At 45.4% G+C, this 23271-nt stretch overlaps 3 protein-coding genes across 3 annotated transcripts in view; 1 reads left to right on the top strand and 2 right to left on the bottom strand.

Moving 5' to 3' along the window:
* LOC310827680 (uncharacterized protein) overlaps positions 1–10468 on the bottom strand; it is a 919426-nt gene extending 908958 nt beyond the window's left edge. The window contains exon 1 of the mRNA XM_083703976.1: positions 10020–10468. The gene's annotated coding sequence lies outside the window, so the exon portion shown is untranslated. The remainder of the gene's footprint in view (positions 1–10019) is intronic.
* Positions 1–23271, bottom strand: part of LOC310827821 (erythroblast NAD(P)(+)--arginine ADP-ribosyltransferase-like) — an 840324-nt gene that overhangs the window by 747696 nt on the left and 69357 nt on the right. The window lies entirely within an intron of this gene.
* The window catches only part of LOC310827682 (uncharacterized protein), an 83578-nt gene continuing 62084 nt past the window's right edge, over positions 1778–23271 (top strand). The window contains exon 1 of the mRNA XM_083703979.1: positions 1778–1822. The gene's annotated coding sequence lies outside the window, so the exon portion shown is untranslated. The remainder of the gene's footprint in view (positions 1823–23271) is intronic.

Below are 23271 nucleotides of genomic sequence, written 5' to 3' on the forward strand. Positions count from 1 at the left end.
TGTTGTGTTTAATTTGTTGGAAAACTAATAAATATTATTTTTTTAAAATCGAAAAGTGAAAGAATAAAAGAGTATCAAGGTGGCATTATGGGTTTGTAAGAGCAGAACTGAGGAACCCCACGGCTTCTCCTGGGGACGATCTATTCAGGGAGGCCTGGCTCTCTGCTCTCGGAGAAGGTGATCTGTCTACCTGGCCCTCTTCCCCATCTGCTGGCCCTCCTGCTCCTGAGGAAGCTAGTCTTTCCCCACCTTTGGTCATCAGAGAGAAGCCTGCCCTGCCCACCCCATGAGGACTGGCAGCTTGAGAGCCCACCTGGCCTCAATCCACCAGAGGAGGGGGGGTAGATTAAATCCTGGGCCAACACGGGTGACAGAGCCCCCAGAAAGGACAGAACCAACGGAGTTGCTCCCTTTGGGGAGATCTGCTTTGGGGGAGAGCAACGGAAGGACCACCTCCTCAACGTCTTCTAGGGGGGTGGTCTTGCCCTAATGGTCTTAACTGGTTTTTAACTGGTTTTTAAAAATGTGTGTGTGGTTTGTTGGTTTTGGGAGGAGGGAAAGCGAAAGTGATCTGCCATGGGCCATTTCTGAGAATTCAGATGGTTAGAAAGAACACCCTGCCTAGGTCCAGAAACCAATAGATAAGGGAAGGTGTGTTGTTTTTCTTGCTGGCCATTTCCTTCTTTCGTTTGAGGGACCTTTCAACACAAAACAGGATACTAACAGGATCTCTGCTCTTAGCAAAACAGCTCAGCAAAGATTTCCATGTTTTATGTTTCATTAATGTTGCATATAAACGTATGAAGAGCCCTCTGGGATCAGGCCAGGGGCCCATCGAGTCACAGACTCATAGAATTGTAGAGTTGGAAGGGACCCCAAGGATCATCTAGTCCAACCCCTTGCAATGCAGTTGTCCCATATAGTGACCGAACCTGCAACCTTGGTGTTATATCAGCACCACGCTCTAAGCCACGGAGCTCTCCAGTCTAGCCTCCTGTTCTCACAGTGACCAGCCAGATGCCCCCAAGGGAAGCCTGCAAGCAGGAGCTGAGCTCAAGAACAACTCTCCCCTTCTGAATTTTCCAGCAACTGCAATTCAGAAGCATCGCTGCCTCCAGCTGTGGCTAACTCCAGCTGTGCACAAACATTATTTCACATGCATGTATCTTCAGTGACTCATATGCGCTGTGAAGGCAACAAGTGTGTGTTTGTGAACGTATCTGGCACACAGGTATATTCATCAGGGTGGCATTGATGAGGATGATGAAATACTTAATATAAATAGGAACAAAAATCCAGTAAAGGTTCAGTAAACCCATTCTGCTGATCAGACCTGGTGTGGTCTGGCATCTGGAAAGCAACAGCATTCTGGTTGCAACTGGCTTTCTCCTGTTGTGAGGAGACGGTCAGTCAGTTCCTTCCTTAGCAGACCACAAGCTTCACATGAGCCCACAGTGTGATGCAGCAGCAAAAAAGGCTAAGGCTGTTTGAGGCTGCCTCCACTGAAGTCTAGTGTCCCAATCAAGGGCAGTAATGAGTCTATGGCACATGGTCTGACTCTGTATAAGGCTGCCTTATACATAGTTCCCATGTTACTCTGGTCTGCTAGGCATTCTGGCGATGCTCAGTGTGCCTCTGAATTTCCCAGTTGCTGAGAATCACAAGAGTGGAGAAGGCCATTGTGTTTATGTCTTGCTTGTGAGCTCCCTGTCGGGGCACCTGCTTGCCAGGTCCGTCTTTTGCCTGATCTTTTGAGAAGCAGAGAGAAAGAGCCAGACCAGGAACCCCTCCAGGCTGAGAAAACTGCCCAGCAGAAGTCAAGGTAGCGAAAACACCCCTCAGTTCTAGTGGAATTAAGCAGAGGGGGGGATCCCTCTTGCAGGAGGAAAGGGAGGGTGGGGGGGAATATTATGCAGATGCCACAATGCACCATCTGCACTTGGTTTTGTAGGGGCGGTTGGTGGTTGGAGTCAAAGTCTGCCCTCCTGGGTGATTCTCTAAAAGGGAGGGGGAAAGGGGGGGCACAGTATATACCAAGGATTCACCCCTTTCTGTTTTTATATAATTTTTATTAAATTTTCTGTTTTACAATTTAAAATACTCATTTTACATCCTTAAAAGGAGTCCCTGCTTCAGTGAAAGGAACCCAAAGCCTTTGGAGTACAATAGGATTCAGAATGCAGCAGTCTGATTGGTCCACAGGAGCCACCCAATCCAGCTCCAGGTGGAAGTGAATCCGCAACCTGATTGGCCTACAGGAGAATCCTGGAATTAGCCAATCATGTTGGGCCCATTGTGTAAATAATGTATATAAAGCAGACATTCTGGGGGAACTTCCATTCCTCATCACCACTATGAGCTGAATAAAGAGCATGAAATCCACTGTCGACTCCGAATATATTTCAGCTCTGTAGCAATTGGTTAGGCCAGTCAAATGACCACGCAGCAACAGAGAAATAAAGTGAAATAAATAAATAAATTAAGGTCTTATGTATATAATGAAGGTTCATAAATGTACCAGGCAAACACGTACATAGATATATAGGCCACATGTCTGAAGCTGCACAGGAGAGCAGCCATGGAGCCATTTTGACTCCCAGACTGACCAGGGGTTTTCTCTGCAAGGTCAAATGGAGGAGCCTCCCCATTGTCTTTTCCTTCACAAATCCTGACTTAAGGGCACATTAAGATATGAATAGGGTATGAGCCTGTGACATGGCCCGGGAACTAAGTATTTATCCTTACAAAAGACTAGCCAGGTTCCCCAGGAAATTCAATCAAGTAATCTGCCGGACAGGAGAAAAGCAACATTCAAATTTCTGTTTTAAGACCGCCTTTTCTGTGATGTATGTATGATGTTTGTGGTGGGTGGTCTTGGGTTACACCCCTTCTGTGATGTAGGTATGATGTATGGAGGGGTGGTCTTGGACTCCAGGGCAGGCAATTTAAAATGTCTATATAAGGGCGGGTTCTGGGTCCTCCGTGTGAGGAGAGCACCTGTTGCAACAGTTCAATAAGCATCAGGCTTATGAGCTGCTTTGCTTCTCAATATTCTCTGGTTGGCCTCTGTTTTTTCCTCCGACTGATGAGAACCTACAAAGGACTCTATGAGGGCTCTTGTGTCCCCATAAGAGAATAAGGGCAGATTTTCGTTTATTACAGATGGCACCCCAGATGGGACTTTCGGTTACCCGGATTCTGGGGGCGAGGAAGGACTGGTGATCCAGCGTGCACCAGGCCATTTGCCAGGAAGACCACCAGTCCTCCAGCAATCCCAGGGTCTGGAAATAACTGGAGTTCCAGGAAGGCTAACCAGAGGAAGCAATGCTTGGATCAGGCCGGCCATAAATTAATCTAGTAAAAGATCCCAGGATCGCCAGGAGCAGCACATGTGGACGTGGGTATAGGAATGGAAAAGATAGTGGGCAGGATTCTCTGAAACACCCAGCAACCAAGATTCTCAAAGTTAACTTTTCTATCCTTTGCTTTATCTTTTGCTTATGGTCTTTACTCCAGCCTTCCTGGCAGTAGGCAGCTGGGAGGGGGAGTGGAGAACAGGAGAATTGGGGTTCTCCAGCCGCCCTAATTGCCTTTAGAAAGGTAATTAAATACAAGGGGAGAAACCCAGTCAAAACTCTCATTCCCTGTCACTCTGACAGCCAAGGGAACCTGAGATCTGAACCTTTTTTCTTTGTTACCAAGTAAGACGCCCCAAGGCTGGTCCAGGTGGCCAGTTTTGATAGCAAGTGACTTGGGTTCTGTTTCAAGAACTGGATATGGAACAACGGATTGGTTCAAAATTGGGAAAGGAGTACGACAAGGCTGTATATTGTCTCCCTGCTTATTTAACTTATATCCAGAATTCATCATGCAAAAGGCTGGGCTGGATGAATCCCTAGCCGGAATTAAGATCGCCGGAAGAAATATCAACAACCTCAGATATGCAGATGACACAACCTTGATGGCAGAAAGTGAGGAGGAATTAAAGAACCTTTTAATGAGGGTGAAAGAGGAGTGTAGGCAGTGCAGAAAATTAGGACACATCGCCCGGGTGTGTCGGGCTCGGCTCACCTGACGCCAGGCATCGGATGACCTCTTCAAGAGCCCCAGGTCCCGGGGCCCAACACACCAAGGCAACTCGACGGAGATCACAGACTGCCAGGTATACCAGTTGCCCCACCCCAACATAGAGAAAATTCATGTAGAGGTACAGATAGAGGGAGGCCCGTGCCGCATGGTTGAACTCTATCCATGGGTAGCTGAATAAAGAGCATGAAATCCACTCTCGACTCAGAGTATATTTCAGAAGGGTTATGTCCAACTCCTCATGCCTTATCTCTAGGCAGAATCTATTGTATCTATCTGAGTATGTGTAATGCCTTAACTTTTTATTGGCTAAAGACCTGATAAAAGAAATGTATAAAGGGAAGCCTCTCCTGATGGGAGGGGCCGGACTTCAGAACTTATTCCTCCGTGCCATTGCTTGCTGCCGTCAAACAATTAAAATTTTATTGCTTTTGTAATAAACGAAAATCTGCCCTTATTCCCTTATGGGGACACAAGAGCCCTTATAGAGTCCTTTGTAGGTTCTCCATCCATCGGAGGAAAAAACAGAGGCCAACCAGAGAATATTGAGAAGCAAAGCAGCTAGTAAGCCTGATCCTTATTGAACTGTTGCAACAGGGTGTCTCCTTCACACACAGAAAAAGAGGACCCAGAAAAATGGCGTGCAAGGCCTTATAAAGACTTTTGAAATTGCCACCCTGTAGATCAAGACCACCCCTAGAAACATCATTAAATATCACAGAAGGGGTGTAACCTAAGACCACCCCTCAGATACATCATACCTACATCACAGAAAAGGCGCTCTTAAAACAGAAATTTGAATGTTGCTTTTCTCCTGTCCGGCAGATTACTTGATTGAATTTCCTGGGGAACCTGGCTAGTCTTTTGTAAGGATAAATACTTAGTTCCCGGGCCATGTCACAGGCTCACACCCTATTCAAACACAGACATACCCTTAAGTCAGGATTTGTGAGGAAAGAGACAATGGGGAGGCTCCTCTATTTGACCTTGCAGAGAAAACCCCTGGTCAGTCTGGGAGTCAAAATGGCTCCATGGCTGCTCTCCTGTGCAGCTTCAGACATGTGGCCTATATATCTATGTACGTGTTTGCCTGGTACATTTATGAACCTTTATTATATACATAAAGGGACACGGGTGGAGCTGTAGGTTAAACCACAGAGCCTAGGACTTGCCAAACAGAAGGTCGGCGGTTCGAATCCCCGCAACGGGGCGAGCTCCCGTTGCTCGGTCCCTGCTCCTGCCAACCTAGCAGTTCGAAAGCACATCAAAGTGCAAGTAGATAAATAGGTACCGCTCCGGCGGGAAGGTAAACGACGTTTCCGTGTGCTGCTCTGGTTCTCCAGAAGTGGCTTGGTCATGTTGGCCACATGACCCAGAAGCTGTACGCCAGCTCCCTTGGCCAATAAAGCGAGATGAGCGCCACAACCCCAGAGTCGGCCATGACTGGACCTAATGGTCAGGGGTCCCTTTACCTTTTATTATATACATAAGACCTTAATTTATTTATTTCAATCCCCTCTTTAGGGCTATATTTTTTTCTTTAAAAAATTATTTGCCCCGCAAAATCTTAACCTGGTATGTTGGAAATGGATGCCTTTGTGTGAACCTGAAAAGTGTTGTATGTCAGGCCCCTTAATGTAGCCTTATTAGACTTTACTGACTGGTGGGGTCTGCGTTGCTCCCAGGAGGGAGAAAGGAAGTCAAATGACACCGAGGTTGATTCAGAGAAAGAGTTTATTCTGCTCTCCGGATAGCAGAAGGCACTTGCGTGGTCAGTTCACAGTAAGTCCAAAGAAATGAGAAATTTCATGCAGTATATATATCCTCCAGGCACCCTCTCCCCCCTTCCCCAGGAATTCAAGCACGTCAGCTTATACACGTAGGTTGACATCCATGACCATAAACAGTTGTTCCTGTTCCAGCACTCTTGACCATAAAAGGTTGTTCCTGTTCCTATACTCTTATCTTGGGGCAGGAGGTCACCAATTCCTGGCGCCGTTCCTGGGTCTCTTGTCAGACTTGACAAGGTTTGTGCGTCTTTGTGGTCTTTGTCAGGATGTAAGATAAGACCCAGACATGCCATCCCTGCTCTACTGGAACTGGCAAGGCCACTCATTGCCATCACGGACTGATAAGGGAGAGGGCTTTGAGCACTTGTTTATACAGCTGGGTTTTCTGTTTATACATTGACTCAAGCTCAAGCTTCCTGAGCTTGAAAAGCTCAAGTTAATGCATTTTAGAAATGCTCGCTTGGAGGAGGAAAAATTGGGATTTTGGGTCAGTTTCAAACTGACTGCACAGAAACCCATTCCTTCATTAAGGCTATTTGCAAGTGTAGCAGTGGACATAGCTGGACATAGGATATCACATGAAAATAACACTTGTACACATTGTTACTAAATTACTTGTGGCATTCTAGCTCTTTGGGAGAAACATTTTCTCAATAGTGGTCTATGCTTTGCATTTAGCAGGAAGGTCCATTAATGACTGAAAAATGCAGTTTGTTTTGTCTCTTTTTTGTGTTCTCAGGTGACAAATTTAGTTCTGTGGTCTCACACCTCCAACATATGCACAGCAACACATCCTGGTGAATCCCCTCAGGGCTTTCATTTGACCTGACCCTGGCATAGGTTTGGACATGTCGTGAGAGAGATGTCTTTGCCTTTTGCCTTTCTATGGGATTGCATTATTATTACTGGCGATGATCTTGCACTCTAGGAAAGTTGCTCAGCTGTTCTAAGGGAACCAGAGAAAGTTCAGTGCACCTGGGATACATGCCCAATCAGAACTAAGCCCAATTAGAATTTATTTAGCTCCATGGTTCTCAACTTTCAAACCAATCTGTTAAGAGAACCATTCTTAAAAAGGGCACTTGTCCAAATAAGTCAATTTAATTCTATAAGGTATCATTCCTGCTAAACCAAAGCATATAGACCTTCATGTATCTGGTGGTTTTATGGATCCTGAAGCTTCTCCTTGGTAAAGCAAGTTTTAGCATTTTAAAATGGGTAGGGAAGGTTGGCACACTGCAGAGTGCACCAGGTGGAACATGATCTAATACTGGATTTCGCAATAGCCTGATCTATTAGAAGGCTCAAAATGCATGAGAATCCTCCACTGGTGTAAGCAATAAGACACTATACATTGAACATAAAAATAGTTACAGTACATACAATAATTAGGTCCCCCCTTTGTGGAAATAACATACTCTCAGACACATTTTAGCATTCCTACATAATATCATACAACAAACTAATTAAATATCAGTTGCATATCTTGAGGCAATTGTGATCTTTTACATATCTTTTCAGTCCTGGAGCACAGAATCTTGAGGTTTAAAAGTGAGAGAATGTCCTTGCAATTCAACTCCTCCCCCCTTTGTCAGCCCCCCCTCCCCTGTCAGTCTATACCCTTTGAAACAGATTGCTGTGGGCACTTTGAAAACTCAGGTGTCTGTTGTTGTTGCAGGTAATAAATAGTCTTGTGGTCACAAGGAATTGGGTTGAGGGGTTGTTGTTGCTTTTTCATCATTGGGTCTGTAGTAACACACCTGTATACCTGTAGTAACACATCTGTAGAAGTGATATCCTGTAAGGGTTTTTGGGATTTAAAAGTAGTTAGAGAATATCCTTGAGTTTTCTTGGGAAGCTGCAAATAATAAAATCTTAGCACGTTAAGCATTTTATTCATTTTAATATTATTATCACATTTTCATATTATTATTGTTATTATCTGCTAAGTTTGTTTGCTTTGCTTCATTCAGTTACTCCACATATACAGGAAGAAAAGGGTAGAAATACAAGAAAGGTGAAAAAACAACAATAAAACATAAATAAAGAAATTAGATTACCAGTTAAACAATTTTTTCAGATGAAAACGGACTTGACACAAAGACGTCAGATTTAGAAAAGAATTATTATTAACTAATACAAAGATATTATCAAAGCCACACAGATTACTACTAATAAGGGGGGGGGGACTTAAAATTTACCATGTGCTATCTGATAAAAGAGAACTTCATGAAAATGACTTGCAACAAAATGAAGGGACCTTATTCCACATGTGATGGACATGTCCCCAAAGTAAAAAAAATAATGGGACATGATCTATGAGGAACCAAAGATAAATAAATGCTTAGACACACAATTTTTAAGAAACATGAAGCTTATCTGTTTTGGCATTCTAACAATGAGCATCCCAAATGAAAATAAAAGAGTGTTTCTTGATGCGACAACATCGGCTACAATGTTAATAGCAACATACTGGAAAATGAGTTAATACCAAGAGATGATTGGCAATTTAAAGTTGTGCAAGTACCTCGAACTAGCCACAATGACAGAATTAATAATAAATTGTTGTTGTTTAGTCGTTTAGTCATGTCCGACTCTTCATGACCCCCTGGACCTCGGGGTTCAAAATTTGCTCTTTGAATCTATTGCGCAATACACTTGGTCTACAGCTATTTGCTCTGGTTGGCTGGACTCCTTCCTTTATTCCGCAGGGACCCGCGGGCTCTGCCCGATGAGCTGGGGGACTGAGCAGCCTCGCACCCAGATTTTTCCCTAACAATACCGACACTCAATCCCACAGATAATTCCTTTTCCCATCACCATCCACCACCCCTCACCCCACCTTTGTGTTAGACTTCCAATCTACTCAACTGCAATTTCTTTCCACTTCTATTACCGGTACTTTCTTTCACACACCTTTAACCTAATTTCATACTTCTTTTTCTATTATACATTGTTATCCATCTTATTTAGTATTTCAGTATTTAAAACAGAACTTGTTTATTCTAATAGGCGTTCTGATTTTTCGATATGGTTTTGCAAGTATCCTTTAAACACCTTCCAGTCCTTGTCTATCTTCTCTTTTGTTGTTGTTGTTGTTGTTTAGTCGTTTAGTCGTGTCCGACTCTTCGTGACCCCATGGACCAGAGAACGCCAGGCACCTCTGTCCTCCACTGCCTCCCGCAGTTTGGTCAAACTCATGCTGGTAACCTCGAAAACACTATCCAACCATCTCGTCCTCTGCCGTCCCCTTCTCCTTGTGCCCTCCATCTTTCCCAACATCAGGGTCTTCTCCAGGGAGTCTTCTCTTCTCATGAGGTGGCCAAAGTACTGGAGCCTCAGCTTCACAATCTGTCCTTCCAGTGAGCACTCAGGGCTGATTTCCTTCAGTATGGAGAGGTTTGATCTTCTTGCAGTCCAGGGGACTCTCAAGAGTCTCCTCCAGCACCATAATTCAAAAGCATCAATTCTTCGGCGATCAGCCTTCTTTATGGTCCAGCTCTCACTTCCATACATCACTACTGGGAAAACCATAGCTTTAACTATACGAACCTTTGTTGGCAAGGTGATGTCTCTACTTCTCAAGATGCTGTCTAGGCCTGTTATTGCCCTTCTCCCAAGAAGCAGGCGTCTTTTAATTTCGTGGCTGCTGTCACCATCTGCAATGATCATTGAGCCCAAGAAAGTAAAATCTCTCACTACCTCCATTTCTTCCCCTTCTATTTGCCAGGAGGTGATGGGACCAGTGGCCCTGATCTTCGTTTTTTTGATGTTGAGCTTCAGACCATATTTTGCGCTCTCCTCTTTCACCCTCATTAAAAGGTTCTTTAATTCCTCCTCACTTTCTGCCATCAAGGTTGTGTCATCTGCATATCTGAGGTTGTTGATATTTCTTCCGGCAATCTTAATTCCGGCTAGGGATTCATCCAGCCCAGCCTTTCGCATGATGAATTCTGCATATAAGTTAAATAAGCAGGGAGACAAAATACAGCCTTGTCGTACTCCTTTCCCAATTTTGAACCAATCCGTTGTTCCATATCCAGTTCTAACTGTAGCTCATAGAGATTTCTCAGGAGACAGATGAGGTGATCTGGCACTCCCATTTCTTTAAGAACTTGGTCCCCTCTTAAAGCACAAGTCTGCTTTAGGCACAGAGGCCGCTTCTCCTTTTATCTATTCGGGAGTGACAAAGTGCAAGGGGACAAGGATCACTTTCAGGAGGATAAGGAAGTTGCGAGATGGTAGAAGCCGCTCCCACTGGTCAGCATTTCACTCCAAAAAGGCTCTTAAGCGGTGCATCGTAGAGTTGGAAGGGACCCCAAGGGCCATCCAGTCCAACCCCTCCTGCGGCCTCCCCACAAGTCGGATCCATGCAGAATCAAGGTCCTTAGTTGAACAACCCTCCCTTTCCTGGTATCTGGACCCAAAATGGATCCATGGAAGCCGATTGGCTTCATACAGCAGAGATTGACATCACGGGGGATCTGTTCTCCCCCCTGGGCTTTTGGGAAAGAGGTTGTCAGCAGGGCCTCCATCTTGGCCTCAGATATGGGGGCTCTTGGCAGTAGAGGAAGGTTTCCCTCAACACTGAGCCACAGTCAGCCTCAATTTGTATGAGATTAGGAGAGATTCAAGAAAAAATACATCAAAAAGAAAAGATACATCACAAAAAAACAAGAAAAAACAATAAAAACATAAAGAAGAAGAAGAAAAAAAAACTTAACACCAATGGAAAAAGAAAGGTTTCAGAATGAGACAGAGCTAAACGTGGTTAAAAAAGTAAAATATCTAGGGGTGAACATAACAGCAAATCTGAGCTTATTTAAGGACAATTATGAAAAGTGCTGGTCAGAAATTAAGAGAGATTTAGAAAGTTGGTCAAGATTGAAACTTTCCTTGTTGGGCCGAATTGCTGCTATAAAAATGAATGTATTGCCAAGGATGCTGTTTCTATTTCAGACTTTACAGATTGTGGATAAAATGGAGTGTTTCGGGAGGTGGCAAAGAGATATCTCTAAATTTGTCTGGCAGGGCAAAAAGCCCAGAATTAAGTTTAAAATATTAACTGATGCTAAAGAAAGAGGGGGGTTTGCCCTGCCAGACTTAAGGTTGTATTATGAATCAGCAGCTTTTTGCTGGCTGAAAGATTGGCTGCTCCTTGAAAACACTGATGTGTTAGATTTGGAAGGATTTAACAATGCTTTTGGATGGCATGCATATCTGTGGTATGACAAGGTTAAGATTCACAAGAATTTCAAGAACCATATTGTAAGGAAAGCAGTGTTTAATGTCTGGACAAAATATAAAGACTTATTAGAAAATAAGACCCCAAGGTGGTTATCACCTATGGAAGCTAAAGCTGTGAAAAGACCCAATATGGAGGTCAAATGGCCGAAATATTGGGAAATATTAGAAAGAGATGGAGACAATTGGAGATTGCAGAGTTTGGAGAAACTAAAAGACAAAGTGTGAGATTGGCTACATTACGCTCAGATTAAAGAGGCTTTTAAATTGGATAAAAAGTTAGGATTCCAGGTGGAAAAATCGAAACTGGAAACAGAACTGTTAGAACCTAAGACTAAGGTACTTTCAAGAATGTATAACTTGTTGCTGAGGTGGAATACACAGGATGAAACGGTTAAATCAGCTATGATAAAGTGGGCACAGGACATCGGGTATAATATCATGTTTGCTGACTGGGAAAAGTTATGGACCACCGGTATGAAGTTTATGGCATGTAATGCCTTGAAAGAAAACATTATGAAAATGATATATAGGTGGTACATGACCCCAGTCAAGCTTGCAAAAATATATCACCTGACAGATAATAAGTGTTGGAAATGTAAGGAAACTGAAGGAACGTTCTTTCACCTCTGGTGGACTTGCCCCAGGGTTAAGGCCTTCTGGGAAATGATATATAACGAGCTGAAAAAGGTATTTAAGTATACCTTCCCTAAGAAACCAGAGGCCTTCCTTTTGGGCATTGTTGGCCAGAGGGTGTTAAAGAATGATCAAACATTTTTCATGTATGCGACAACAGCAGCAAGGATACTTGTCGTTAAATATTGGAAAACTCAAGATCTGCCCACGCTGGAAGAATGGCAGATGCAACTGATGGACTACATGGAGCTAGCAGAAATGACTGGCAGAATCCGAGACCTGGGAGAGGAAGCAGTGGAAGAGGAATGGAAGAAATTCAAGGACTACCTACAAAAACACTGTAAACTGTATGAGTGCTAAGAAGGATGAGGGATTTGAAAATAACAGGGCACCATAAAATTTGGTGAAAAGATTGTGAGAATGAGTGAATTTTATGAGAAAAATAAATTTTGAATAAATATTATGGTAAGATTAGAGATTTAAGACCTAGATAAAAATATTCAAAGTTAGGGACAAAATATTGGAAAAGTGTACAATAAGAATGGAAACAAGGTGATAAATTGCTGGTTAAAGTTTTATAAATTGGGAAAGTAGGAGCGAGAGACGTGAGGAAGTCCAAAAATGAAGAAAAGTTGGTTATATGATGCTAAATTTGATGTTTGTTTTTCTTTTCTGTTTGTTTTTTGCTATGCTGTTTTTTCTCTCTATTGTAATAAAAAAACAACCTCTTAATAAATTTTTTTTGAAGAAACCACAAAAAAAAAAAAAAGAGATTAGGAGAGATGAAGCCTTCTGGAGCAAAAGCAGTTGTGGACCCTGAGATGTTTGGGTGAAGGGCTGTTGTACAAACAACAAGAGCAATAAATACGTATTATCTTCCATTTTTGTGCATTGTGGCAGCAGTGGGGCCAGGCTCTGGGGGAACCCTTCCAACCCCTCACAGGTGAAGGAGGAAATTCTGTGTATTCAGAGGGTGGAAGAGCCTACAAGAGTATAAATGTGGCGGGGCTGTCCCCTCCTGAGGCTGCTGAACTACAACTCCCACCACCAGGCCCTTTGGCCAGGCTAGCTGAGGCCGGTGGGAGGTGCAGTTTGGCAACATCTTTTGCCTGGAAAAGCGATGAGGAAGGAGATACGCTGAATTTTAAATCATGAGAAGGAGAAAATTTATAAAAGTTTTATGAACCATATTCTAAGGAAGAATTTGTATAGCGTTTGGGAGAAACATAAAAATCTGCTGGAAAGGAAAACACCTTTATGACTCTCTCCTATTGGGGCTGTTACAATTAAGAGAGATAATATGGACAGACAATGGGCAACTTACAGGGAACTGCTACACTTTACAGAGGGGGAACTTAAACTGAAATCAATGGAAAGTGTAGGGAGCCACGTGACAGAGTGGCTGCAATATCATCAGTTACATGAAATATTTAGAACAGACAGGAAAAATGCTTTTATGGACCAAAGCTCACAATTTGAAAAAGAAGTTCTACAAAACAAAGAGAAACCTTTGTCCCAAATGTATAATTTGTTATTAGACTGGGAAACAAAAGACGAGCTTGTCAAAGTCTCAATGACACACTGGGCAATAGATATAGGACACAATATAGAGTTTAACCTCTGGGGAAAATTCTGGAAAAGTGACTTGAAGTTTACAGCATGTTATTCTTTGAAGGAGACCTACCTGTATTTAACTCTGAGTAGACTTGCTAAGATAGGGACGCGGGTGGCGCTGTGGGTTAAACCACAGAGCCTAGGACTTGCCAATCAGAAGTCAGCGGTTCGAATCCCTGCGACGGGGTGAGCTCCCGTTGCTCGGTCCCTGCTCCTGCCCACCTAGCAGTTCGAAAACACGTCAAAGTGCAAGTAGATCAATAGGTACCACTCTGGCGGGAAGGTAAACGTCGTTTCCTTGTGCTGCTCTGGTTCACCAGAAGCGGCTTAGTCATACTGGCCACATGACCCAGAAGCTGTACGCCGGCTCCCTCGGCCAATAAAGCGAGATGAGCACCGCAACTGGACCTAATGGTCAGGGGTTCCTTTACCTTTACCTTTAGACTTGCTAAGTTGTATAAGACAGAATCAGATAAGTGCTGGAGGTGCAAAGAGGTAAAGGGAACGTTCTTTCATATATTGTGGACTTGTAAAAGGGTAAAAGGGTATTGGGAAATTATTCATAATGAATTGGAAAAAGGTGTAAAAGTACTTTCCCTCCAAAAACCAGAGTCCTTTCTGTTGGGAATTATTCAGACGGAAATTCCCAGGTGTCAAAAAAAGTTATTTATGTGTGCCACCACCGCAGCCCATGTTTTCTTAGCCCCAAAATGGAAAACGAGTGAGGTCCCAACCAAAGAAGAATGGCAACTTAAGTTGACTGAATATGCACAACTTGCAGACTTAACATATAGAATAAGAGAACAAGAAGAACATACGTTTAGAGAAGATTGGAAGATGTATATTGAATATATGGGAAATAATTGTGTACAGCTGAAAATGCTGGCAGCATTAAGATAAATTCAACAGTGTAAATAAGTTTTGATGGCTGTAATAATGGAATACTGATTGGTATAGTTTTTGTAAAATATGCAGGGATTTATGATATGCAAAAAGAACCTCAGAAAGAGAAGAAGGGAATTGGTTGCTATTTCAAGGATGTAAAATGAATATTTGAAATTGTAAAACAGAAAATTTAATAAAAATTATATAAAAACAGAAAGAGGTGAATCCTTGGCATGGATTGTGCCCCCCTTTCCCCTCCCTTTTAGAGCATCACCTGGGAGGGCAGACTTTGGCTCCAACCACCAACCGCCCCTTAAAAACCAAGTGGAGAAGGCGCATTGTGGCATTTGCAAAATATCCCCCACCCCCAATTCCCTCCTGCTGGAGGGATAGACACATTACTGCCCTTGATTGGGACACTAGACCAGTGGAGGCAGCCTGGAATAGCCTTAGCCTTTTTTGCTGCTGCATCACACTGTGGGCTCATGTGAAGCTTGTGGTCTGCTGAGGAAGGAACTGACTGACCGTCTCCTCACAACCGAAGAAAGCCAGTTGCAACCAGAATACTGTTACTTTCCAGATGCCAGACCACACCAGGTCTGATCAGCAGAATGGGTTTACTGAACCTTTACTGGATTTTTGTTCCTATTTATATTAAGTATTTCATCGTCCTCATCAATGCCACTCTGATGAATATACCTGTGTGCCAGATACGTTCACAAACACACACTTGTTGCCTTCACAGCGCATATGAGTCACTGAAGATACATGCATGTGAAATAATGTTTGTGCACAGCTGGAGGCAGCGATGCCTCTGAATTCCAGCTGCTGAAAACTCGGGGGGGGGGGAGAGTTGTTCTTGAGCTCAGCTCCTGCTTGCAGGCTTCCCCTGGGGGAATCTGGCTGGTCACTGGGAGAACAGGAGACTGGACTGGATTGCACTGTCGGTTAGAGCGTGGTGCTGACAACGCCAAACTTGCAGGTTCAATCCCCGTGTGGGACAACTGCATTGCAAGGGGTTTGACTAGATGATCCTTGGGGTCCCTTCCAACTCTTCAGTTCTATGAGTCTGTAATTTGAGGGCCCCTGGCCTGATCCCAGAGGGCTCTTCATACGTTCATATGCAACATTAATGAAACATAAAACATGGAAATCTTTGCTGAGCTGTTTTGCTAAGAGCAGAGATCCTGTTAGTATCCTGTTTTGTGTTGAAAGGTCCCTCAAACGAAAGAAGGAAATGGCCAGCAAGAAAAACAACACACCTTCCCTTATCTATTGGTTTCTGGACCTAGGCAGGTTGTTCTTTCTAACCATCTGAATTCTCAGAAATGGCCCATGGCAGATCACTTTCGCTTTCCCTCCTCCCAAAACCAACAAACCACACACACATTTTTAAAAACCAGTTAAAAACCAGTTAAAACCAGTAGGGCAAGACCATCCCCCTAGAAGACGTTGAGGAGGTGGTCCTTCCGTTGCTCTCCCCCAAAGCAGATCTCCCCAAAGGGAGCAACTCCGTTGGTTCTGTGTCTTCTAGGGGCTCTGTCACTTGTGTTGGCCCAGGATTTGATCTAGCCCCCCCCCCCCTCTGGTGGATTGAGCCCAGGTGGGCTCTCAAGCTGCCAGTCCTCATGGGGTGGGCAGGGCAGGCTTCTCTCTGATGACCAAAGGTGGGGAAAGACTAGCTTCCTCAGGAGCAGGAGGGCCAGGTAGGCAGATCACCTTCTCCGAGAGCAGAGAGCCAGGCCTCCCTGAATAGATCGTCCCCAGGAGAAGCCGTGGGGTTCCTCAGTTCTGCTCTTACAAACCCATAATGCCACCTCAATACTCTTTTATTCTTTCACTTTTCAGTAACTGGCATGTTGTGAAAATAAAACAATGAATAGGGGGTGATACAATGACTACTGCAATTAACACAAGATAATGTCACCCAGACAACTATCTGTAAATAGAGAATAAACATCCATAAAAATGGCAAAATATTTTCTTTCCCCAAAAGGTTTTATCTTAATTGCTAACCCAGTAAATACAGAGTCCACTTGAAATATATCAGTGGTTCAGTGCTTCTCTTCCCCAAACAGATTTTGTCTTGAGCAGTTGCAAGCACAGTAAGAAAGAGTCCACTTGTGATATACCAGGAGTTCAGGGCTTGCATTGATCTGCTGTGAGCACTGTTTGATATTGATGTCAAGTTCTTTCATCTTGGTTGCAAAAGTATTGGCCCCTTGCTCCTTGCTCCTGGATACACCCCTCCAACTTTTCTGTCTCATTTATTGTGGCTTCTATAATGAGCAACATTAGGTCAAAGAATTTATGCTTCGTCATGTAAATGCATTCTTGTTGTGTACTGAGTTGAATAGGATCCAAAAGGCAGCAGTCTGATTGGTCCTAGAACAATAGGTGTCATGTGACAAAGAAACATGAGAGCAGAAGCAGCAAATCAGGCTGGGAAGTGCTGGGACTGCACAATCATTTGGGCCTACTAAAGTTATTCACTCTGACATGTGACTTAGTAGCCAGTTTCTCTTTTGTGCTCTGTAAGATTTCAGTGAGAGTCTGTCTGCTTCAGTTGTGAACAGAGTATGTAATCTCAGTCAAACTATTTGGAACCATGTTATTTATGAAGAAGTTTATTTTAATTCAGTAAAGCTTTTATTCTTTAAAACTCTGCATTATTAATTTATGCTGTGCGTCAATAGGATTCAGAATGCAGCAATCTGATTGGTCCACAGGAGCCACCCAATCCAGCTCCAGATGGAAGGGGATCCCACTGAGCTGACCGCCACACACAGCACCGCCACCTGCCGCACCGCTGCCTCGCACCATGTATCCAGGCTTCAGCTCCGGGACACAAGGAACTCAGTATCGCAAACCGACAGCAGCTTCTCGCCGTTCAACCCAGCGCCAGGAGACTGGGAAGCGTACGCCTCCCGTTTCACCTTCCTCCTAGAAGCCAAAGGGGTCACCGACGAAGAAGACACCAAGAAGAGGGCGATATTCTTCAGCGTCTGCAGAGAGGAGACGTTTGAAATCGCCTGGGCTCTCCTTGCACCTGAAGACGTCGCTACTGTTCCTTACAATACAATAATGGAACGGCTGAAGGGGCACTTTTCGCCACAGCCTTCAGTGGTGGCTCGTCGAAATGCCTTCTACACAAAGCGGCAAGCCCCTGGGGAAACCATAACTGGGTTTGTGACCTCTCTCCGCCAAGCTGCCCGGTTCTGCAACTTCTCAGAGCTGGAGAACATGCTTCGTGGCCGCCTCGTCGGTGGCCTGAAGGATGAGAAGCTGCAACGACGCCTCTGCGCTAAGAAGGACCTAACGTTCCAGGTCGCTCTGGAGGAGGCCCTGGCGACAGAAGCTGCCGAGAGGTCAACGCAAGAGGCACGGCCGAGCCAGCCGACCCAACCGAGGGTCCACCACAAAGACCTCGCCGACAACTCAGGATCTGACAGGGAGGAGGTGCACCGAGTACAGCAGCGCACTCAAGCAGCGCACAGACCACAGCTGCCTCGACGAGAAGGAGGGAACTGCGCAAGCTGCGGGGAGAGTCATGAGAGGAGGACCTGCCATTTCCGCAACGTGTAGGCAGTGCAGAAAATTAGGACACATCGCTCGGGTGACAAAGACTTTTAAAACTTTCCCACCATATCCCAGAATACAATTCGTATGTCACAAAAGGGGAGGGGTTAACCTTGGCAAACATGTCCAGACATGTCCTTGGTACAAGATTAGCATAAGCAGACATGGCAGGGCAAGATTCGGGTATAAGATTAGCATAGACAAATACGTCTTAAGTACCCACCACCCAAAAGTACAATAGAAGTTCCTTTGCATGTCTGGAGCCTGAGGCAAGTCAGGTGATGAGATTTGGCTTCCTTTGGCTAACAATGAGCCCAGCAATTGTCACCTCTGAGAACTTCCTGGAGTCCTTTTTCAAGGGGAAAATAGCTTTGGAGTGGAGGAAACTGGGAAAGGAGATGATTTTATATTATTTTTAAAGCTAGGAAACTTCCCTGAGCTGTCAAGTTGAAAGGATACATTCAGGCATAATATTTGTAATATTTAACTTTAAAGATGTGCCCCCCCCCAGTAATGTCCGTAACAGTATGTTGTAGGTATGTAGTATGAAATGTATGTTTGTATGCTTGTATATTTGTAATATATGTGTATTAATTTTGAATTATTTTAACAATAAAAACATTTCAATTAAAAAGAAAAGAAAAGAAAAGAAAAGAAAATGGTTGGATTCATCAACATTCACTAAAAACAATATGTAAACCCCCGTACGCCTAAACCACATGCTGAAACGCTGCTCCCCCTTTTGTTGATGGGTTTCCAATGTGAAAGGTTCTTAACTACCATTTGTGGTGGGATCATGTGCATGTAAGCAAAATATGCTCCAAATCATAGAGTCATAGAATTGCAGAGATGGAAGGGGCCCGATCCTCTGCATTACTGGAATCACACCTGAATGTTCCGACTTGGGACAGTCCTGATTTTGTTTGTTTCTTTGATAACTGATAAATTCTTACTCGAGATATGCACCTAGGTTCTAACTGGTAACTCAGAGCAGGGCTTTTAGTGTGGCTGCCTCTGATCCATGGAACAGCATTTCTGTCAAGATAGGACAGGCACCCAGAAAAAAATAAAAGACATTTTTCTGTTCCAACAAGCCTTCACAGCCGGATGAAGGAAGTTTGTGCCTTGACGGTCTGCTTGGTATTGGGGGTTTTAATTTTTAAGTTGCTGCTATTTGTTTTAAAATGTTTTTGAACTGTTTTTATTGCATTTTGTACTTTCAACGTGTGTTGAAAGGGATAAAATCATAATGATAATGATAGGAAGAAGAGTACATTTATTTTTTTAATACATGTGTTTCTCTTTTAATTGTGACAGCAAGTTTGTTAAAAAGAAGATGGCATCTTCCAGAACACAGGAAACAAGAGAGAACAAACCACCTCAGAAATATCTCAAAGAAAGTAACCTTGTAAAGAAGGGTGACCCTTCTGTTTATGCATTAAAACTGAAAAAGGAGTCTGAAACGTCTCCAAAGTACCATCTAGGCAAAGAGAACTTGCAGATCGCCAACAAAGTGATCATGATGATGGGAGCGTATGGATCCGGGAAAACCACTCTCATCAATGGGATGATCAACTACATCCTGGGCGTGCAATGGGGAGACGAATTCCGGTTCAAACTTATTGATGAAGTGACCGGCAGAAACCAAGCAGAAAGCCAGACATCCGAAGTGATGGCTTATGTGGTGAACTATCAAAAGGGTCTCAAGATCCCTTGCTCCCTCACTTTTGTTGACACTCCAGGATTCGGAGACACGAGAGGAATAGAGCAGGACAAAAAGTTAGTGGAGAAGATCCGGGAGTTTTTCTCCATTCCAGGAGGAATTGACCACATCGATTGTGTCTGCTTTGTGGTCAAGGCTTCCACAAACCGCTTAACAGCTGCCGAGAAATACATTTTTGATTCCGTGCTCTCCATCTTTGGGAAAGACATCAAGGAGAACATCCAGTTCCTGATCACCTTTGCAGATTCACAGACGCCCCTGGTCCTTGAGGCCATTAAGACGGCCGATGTTCCATGCGCCAAAGATGGCAAGGGGAACCCCGTGCATTTCAAATTCAACAATTCCGCCCTGTTTGCCAACAATGTCGTGGGGGACGGGGAGAGCCCTAACTTTGACGAAATGTTTTGGAAAATGGGTATGAACAACATGAAGGTCTACTTTGACTCGTTAAGCAAACTGAACGCGAAGAGTTTGTCTTTGACGAAGGAAGTTCTCAGGGAGCGGAAAGAGTTGGAGACGGTTGTGCAGGGCCTGCTGCCCCAGATCAAAACCGGGCTGGTCAAATTGGAAGAACTGAACCAAACAGAACAAGCCCTTGACCAGCACAAAGCTGACATGGCGGCCAACAGAGATTTTGAGTATGAGATCCCAGTCACCGTCAAAGTGAAGCAAGATCTCTCTGGAGCTCATCAATATGCAACCAACTGCAAGAACTGTGAGGTCACTTGCCACTATCCTTGCTGGCATACCTGGGACCTGCTGAACCGCTTTTGCTCCGCTATCAATTTATTATCAGGAACATGCACCGTTTGTCCCGGCAAGTGCTCAGCCAGCGACCACCGCAACCAGAATTACCGATTTAAGTACGAAATAAGGAAAGAGAAGAAGACCTATGCGGGGCTGAAGAAAAAGTATGAGCACGCCTGCCATGGGGTTATGACCGCGGAGCAGCTGATTTTGCACCTCAACCGGGAGTACACTGAGGTAAGAAAGAATCTGATGAAAAACATCGAGAGAGCGTCTCAAAGCCTGCGGCGCCTGCAGGAAATTGCCCTGAAGCCCAACCCGCTCTCCACCCCAGAATACATCGACATGCTCATTGCGTCCGAAGAGGAGGAACGCAAGCTTGGATATCAGAAAAGGATTCAGCTGCTCAAGGAGGTGAAGAATGAAGCAGAGATCATACAGAAGATTGCAAATAATGAGGCCCTGCTGCCAGAGAAGGAGGAGATGATGAGTGAATGGGGCATAAAAGCACACAACCTTGATTGAGCCGGAAATGCACCTGACCACCACCACCCCCAACAGCCGAGAGGAGCTCCAAAACCAGGAGGACAGTGGAGCTAACGCAAAGAGAGGGAGAGAAAAAAGGGGGGGGGAGAGGAAGAAAAAGAAAGAAAGAAAAAGGAGCCCCAACTTTACCGCTGCTGCCCCCATCTCTTATTTTTTAAAAAAGTGGAGGATCCATGTAGATCCGCCTTTTACCCAGACCCTAATTTGGCATGGTTATAATGAGGCTTTTATTGGAATATTGTAATTGAAAACTAATACAAATGATTTTCCAAACCATGTCTACCTGTGTGTAAGCAGCCCGTTCCTAAGTGGCGAGTGTTGTCATAATGTCAAGGCATTTCTTACAGGGTCCCGGGTCTGGATTCTTCCCCTTCGTCCCCCTCTCTCTCCGGCCAGGCGTCTCTTTTGCTCTGTGCGCCCCCTGGAGGCGGGGGAGGGGGCTCTGCTCCCAGAGCATCTTCCTGGCCTCCTCCCCCGAAGAATAATTCTGGGGGTGCAGCAGGAGCGCAGCAACAGCCCCCCTCCCCCTGCTGAGCCTCTCGGGCAGACCTGGGGGGGGGGCTGAGGAGGACCAGAGCGGCTTGCAACTCGCACCCCGGGCCAAGCGCAGCCCAAGCAGCACCGCCAGCCTCTTTTCGGGTTTTAGAAAAACATGAACTTGGGCGGGAACCACTGAGAAACTGAGATATGGTCACTGACTCGCGCGAGGGTGGCGGGTGTACACGGGACTGGGTTGAATTCCCACGTGCGCGTGGCTGCGCGCATGCAGGGGCTGAAGTGCAGTGAAATCTCTCGTTCCGGGGAGTGGAGATGGGCCTGGGACATCTTAGCCCAAGGAGTGGGGGCCTTGCCTCCCCATCACCCACCCCCATCTGGCTTGCGGAGGGGAGCAGTTTTGCAGGGACCCCGCTGCCCCACAAACTTCTTCCTCTGCAGTGGCGTAGCGTGGGGGGTGCAGGGGGGCCGGCCGCACCGGGCGCAACATCTGGGGTTAGGGGCGCAAATTACTTGCCTTGCCCCGGGTGCTGACAACCCACGCTACACCACTGTTCCTCTGCCAGCCCGAGATGGCGGTAGGAGGAGCAACGGGCTCAGCCCCTTTAGTGGCTGTTTCCTCCTCCACTACCCGCCGCCCGCTTCAGGATGGGTTCCCTGGAGTAACAGGACTCGGGCTGTGGCCAGGCTGCGCAACCGGGCGAGCCAGGGGCAGGTGGGGAGGAGAGAGATGTAACCTCCCCTTCACACGCACACGCGCAAAATCAAGAGTCAGGATGCTTCCCTGGGCTCCCCAAGAGGTGCGATCCAGCGCTTGTCTTCCTTCGCTGCCGAGGAGGAGGAGGAGGAAAGGGTTGAGCTCTCCAATTCCACGAGAACTGCTCCTCCTGCTGCATCCCGAGCCCCCTCCTCCCTCCCGGGGCTTCCCTGATCCTGGAGAAAGGCTCAAATTCCTTGAGGATCTGGCTTGTGAATGAGAGCGTTGCGCCCCCTCGCCTCTCCAAAGCAGGGGATGCATGAGGGTCCCAGCCTGACGGAGGGGAGGCAGTGATGGAGCCCAAGGCACCCGGTGAACTTCTTGGCTGAGTGGGGAGTGGGTCGCGCCATTAGACCCTGGTGGCACTGAGCTCCCGTTGCTCAGTCCCAGCTCCTGCCAACCTAGCAGTTCGAAAGCGTCAAAGTGCAAGTAGATAAATAGGTACCACTCCAGCGGGAAGGTAAACGGCGTTTCCGTGCGCTGCTCTGGTTCGCCAGAAGCGGCTTAGTCATGCTGGCCACATGACCCGGAAGCTGTACTCCGGCTCTCTCGGCCAGTAAAGCGAGATGAGCGCCGCAACCCCAGAGTCGGTCACGACTGGACCTAATGGTCAGGGGTCCCTTTATCTTTACCTTTACCCTGTAGCAGGAACCCCCCCCCATTCATTCAGTTTGTACAAACTTCACACACACTCACATACTACATACGCTATGCTTTCTCTATAAATTCATAGAAAATCAACCATACATCAGATTTGCACTGTTCCACTTTTATTTTACTCCATGAAGGAAGGACTACAAAATGGGGAAGGTTTGATACAGGGCAGCCATAATCCCTTCAGCATACCAGCACATCCACAGGAGCCCTGCCCAGTTGCTATGCCAACCCTGATGGTCCTAGACAGAAGACAATCAAGATCACAAAGAACTTGAATATGGGAGTGGATTCAGCACAGACTGGAACAAAGGACAATAATCAGCTCTCCCCTCTGGGGGCAGGAAACTGCAAACTCCCCTCTGTCACCTGGAAAGTACTCATGGGGAGGGGGAAAGGGGGAACCAGCCAGGTGACAGGACACTCAGGTTACCACCACAACTCAACCCCTCCTTTCTGTGATGTATGCATGATGTTTCTGGGGGTGGGCTTGATCTACAGGATGGGAATTTCAA

Source organism: Podarcis gaigeae, assembly GCF_964106915.1.
Source record: "Podarcis gaigeae genome assembly, chromosome: 12".
Taxonomy (NCBI): domain Eukaryota; kingdom Metazoa; phylum Chordata; class Lepidosauria; order Squamata; family Lacertidae; genus Podarcis; species Podarcis gaigeae.